Below are 4,991 nucleotides of genomic sequence, written 5' to 3' on the forward strand. Positions count from 1 at the left end.
ACTGCAATAACCAAAGATTAACGTTACATCCTGTCAAATTTAAAAGTCACGTCTATTAGCCAATTGACTGAAAGGCATTCTTTACTTGTGTTATTCTTAGTTGGAGTATTCTTTTCTTAAAGTTTATTAATATCAAGAATACAAATTCGCTTTCGTGTGTTATATAAACCGAAGTATAAACTATAGTCACATTTTATTTAATTACGTTATATTTTCTACTAGGATTTAAAAAAGATTTTTTTGTAAAGACATTATTTTGGATTTTTCACTTTTTTCTTTCTTATAAAGTTAATACTTTTTAGTAACTATAGGGATTAGTCTATAACTTTAGGAATTTACTATAAAGAAGTAATGTGAATGTTGTTCTATGTTCACTTTAAGCGATTTGAAAAACCAAACATTACTTGTTTTATTCAAAATATTTAGTATAAATTGATAATAGTTTTTTTAATGTTAAATTTATTTTTATTCAAACGTTTGTAGTAGAATTTTTTGTGAAATTTCTTTCTGATTTCATTTTTTCAGTACTATTAAGTAGCACTTTAGTAGCATTCTTCTCGATAATAGTGGCATTTCTTGGCAGTTTCGGTGATACTTATGTCATATATTTTATTAAAAAATTTTATTAAGAACTTTTCATACTCATCATTTTCAAAAACTAATTTTTTTATTTATATATTAATTTGAAATCATAAGCAAAACTGTCACCCAAGACATCATATGATAAATTTAAAATTTACTATTAATCAATATGGATCATTTAACAACCGCAATGATTTTTCGCTTTAATTTTCTTAAGTAACTTTAAATAAATTTTCTTAAGTAAATATTCTTAATAACCTGTGAAAAAACGCACAAAATATTTGCTTTGTCAAAAAAATATTGTTGATGTAGCATTTGGTCTGAAGTTGTGATTGGCCTGTACTGTGACATAAACCTGAATTCTGTCCACTACAACCACATGATTATCACAATTTCTTATCTCGAAATGGTAGTTATTTATATTTAATATATATAGTTTTATCACAATGATGCCATAATTCCTGTTTTGATTTTAGCGAATTTTCCATACATGTAATTTCATGTCTGGTGTCCAATTAATGATGTGAATTGGGCACCAACATCATGAGGTTTTATAAGCACTTGACTTTTGTTGTAGTTACGACAAGTATCATATTTGACACAAATTATAGGCGAACTATTACCTACCACTTATATGCTGACTGGTCAACAAAATTTAGTTTAGGAAAATCCAAAGATCTAGTATTTTAAAATCTAGTAGGACTTTCTGCGGAAGACATGTCACGATGTTGATTTTGTATTTAATAGCAAAATACAACAAAAATTGTAAAAATGGTTAAGGTCGCAATCAGAAGCATTTTTTTATGTTAACATTCATTTTATTTACTTATTTTTAAATAAGTATAAATTTTTATAAATATATATAAATTTATACATATATATTTTTATAAATATATATAAATTTATAATACAAATTTTTATTACTATAAATAAATTTATATGTGTAAATTTTTATAAATATGTTATATATAAATTTATATGTATATAACAGTATAATAGAATAGTAGAAAATTTTGAACATCGAACACAATGCATTTAACATAAATTCGCCTAAACATCGCAAACTTACGTTGATCGCTATCCAACATTCGATGTTTATACCAGTTTCATAGCATAAATTCACCACTTTTAAAATTGAAAAGAAAAACTTCAACAAATCTGTAAGCCAATTCTTCGTTGTTTTGCTTATTTCTTATCTGGTCTCAAAAGTAGATCGCTTGCCAACCAAGTGAGCAAGAAAAAGCCGAATAAATACATACAGCCAATAAGAGAATAAAACATTAACACTGTTATGTTAGGAGAGACAACTAAAGAAGAAATGAAGAAATGTGTGGCAAAGACAGTGGCACAGCTGAGTAGAAATGTTACAAGCTGCTAATGTATATATGCTATTTATTGCGTTGGCTAAAACTAAAAGGCGGTCAGGTATTCACAGGAACATTCAGTTGATACGCGATAGTCAACCGTTTAAGACGTTTCTACTCCCAGATTTCAACTGTTACTGTTAGTACGCTATTTGAAGCCGGGCTTAAACTGGCGCAAAGTGTTTCTTACAGCAAGAGTTTTGAGAGACTTTAATACAAAAATAATATAAAAAAAATATTAGAAAAGAATATACCTAAGATTAAACTCAATCGGGCAAATAAAAAAGTTACTTGTACAGAACCAGATATTGTCGTTAAAATAAAAGTGGAACAATTTTTGATTAAAATAACGAGATATAGGCCAAATATAACGGATATTTTTTTTTTCGTTACTTGTGCTTTATCATTTTTTAAGCGCATAATATTTGAATTTATTTATTAATTCTGTAAATGAGCCTAGGCAGTGATAAATCATTCAAAATGAAGATGCGTGAAGTAGAAAATGCTTTCAAATATAGACGGATACCATATCCAAAGAGGTAAGTGGGAAAATTTCAAAATTTTGTTGTAATAGAAAATATTGTAAAAGGAAAACTCAAATCTAATTAGGTTAACGTTAAACCAATACAGAGCTAAAATATATATAAAAACATGTCAAATTTAAGTATGGTAATAATTAATTTTTCTCTGAAGATAAAAACTACGAAAATAATACGAGTTATAAAATAATAATGAAAAAATAAGAAAATTGATAGGTAAGAAGGAAATGAAGGTAAAATTAAATTCACTGCTATTATCAAATTACTTTTTAAAATAATAATTAAACGAAACCGGTATAAATTGGTATGGTCACTTTCAAATTGTGTGCCGGAGAAGCATCTTTGCAGACGTTTTAGACATACATATGTGCAATCTCTGAGCAAAATATTTTTTTTCAGCTGCAGTTTTAAGTGCATTCTTTCGTATATAGGATAACTTTTATACTATTCAAAATAAATAAGTGATATAAAACAACAAGTAAAATTATTAATAAACAATAACCGTTTTATACACATTTAAAAAAATTTTTAATTTTTGTCTTTTATAGTCATATACATACCCATATTTGTACTCTTCTTGTATACCGTTCTCGATTTCATTGTTTTTGAACACTAATTTAGTAAATTTATAGATACTATAAAAATTTATACAAAAATTTGTTTTGTGCCAAATTATTTAATTTTATTCATTAAAACAGATTTAACTCAAATTACATTTGAAAGGAAAGTATATAATTTTAATTTATAATCCAAACTTTGTGAAGTATTACTTTCATTGTTGCATTGTGATTTTGAAATATTCATTAACGTTTGGATGAGAGGATGTACTCGTATATGATAGCAAAAATTTCGTTTCAATAGTATTATGTAATTTTAAATAAATAAATCTGTAACTAATTAAATGTTAAGTAGATGTATTACATTTTTAATACCCTTTTCCTTAGAAATGTTATAAACAAGACTTTAAATAATATGATACAACATTGAACTTCGTTAAATATCTAATTTTGCAAGTGTTTTCATATTTATTACTTCCCATTTACAAAAAAGAAAATAATTTTATTTTGTTGATGTAAATATAAAAATTATATCTTACTTGATAGTAATATCAATACACTCCTCATACCTTAATCACCTTAATATATTAGTACTAAACATTTCAGAAAATATTTTTAGAAGACACAGCTCCACTGCTAAGAAAATAGATACTCTATTAATTCATGTAGGATATTTAGTACTTTTTACTATAAATATAACAAATAATATTTAAAGATAATTATGTTTGCCGCAAGCTACTCTTCTTATGACGACAAAGAAGCTGTTTTTAAAAGTTAGATGGGATCGCATAGAAAGAAAAGACAAGAACAAAACTTAAGTTAATTTATTTAAATTTGGCTAACCATATAGCGCTATTTCGAGTATTGTCAAGTACTCATTATCAGTAGTCTTAATCCGTATATAACGTTTTTGGACTGCCAGGCTTAGAACTCGTACCTGTCAAATTCTAACCCTGGCACATATCTGAAAATTATTTAACCTTGATATTCCATTGCAAGGTATTATGCATGTAAAATAATAAATTTCAACTATTTTTAGTTAAATCTATTGTAAATGTACTATTGTAAACGTTAACAATTAAGTATCTATATTATTATTCATTTTCTTGCAATATTATTTTGCATATTCATATATAATTATATTGTATATATATTTAACTATATATTATATTACAATTATATATCGTATATAATTATATATTTTAAATTAGTTTTAAGCCTTGAAGCAGTATTGCAAATATCGTTATACAAATAATTAATTATTAACAAAATTTTATTTTGTTAATATATATTATTTTGTTATAATTTCAAATTATTTATTAATATTAATAATATTAATAATTAATTAATTGATTAGTTATTCTAATATAAATAATTTGTTTTTTTTGCTAATAATGCTAATAAATCCATTATGCACTTATTGAATACAAATGGAAGAATGGGAATAGGAGAATGAACACCAATGCTCAATGCTAAATAAAATCACAGTTGTATCATTATAAGGTCTAACATCATACATCTGTAATTCCTCTTAACTATTTTAACGAAAGTAAAAATTTTTCCGAAACTAGAAACTATTTTACTATGCTCCTAATTAAATGTTAATAATAAATTGTTACTAAAAACTAAATTAAATACATATTATTAAAGAAAATTACATGTGGACAAAATTTAGAACTGAATACTTACTATATTTATTAATAGTTTAAAAATATCAAAACCATTTCGAAAGAGAAAACTACATCAAAAATTGGTACCTTAACATTAATTGACTTTAAGGAAGATCGCTCTAAATATGTAATTATTTAACGACAAAAGTTAACTATTGACTAATTTTTAGTCATTTTCGTACACAAAACATTAACATTGCGGTGTTTTATATTGAAAATAAATATATATGGTTTGCTATAAAATCTTAAATATAAAAAATAATTAAAATAGATTCAACT

This window comes from Teleopsis dalmanni, chromosome 1 (genome assembly GCF_002237135.1).
Source record: "Teleopsis dalmanni isolate 2A chromosome 1, ASM223713v2, whole genome shotgun sequence".
Lineage (NCBI taxonomy): Eukaryota > Metazoa > Arthropoda > Insecta > Diptera > Diopsidae > Teleopsis > Teleopsis dalmanni.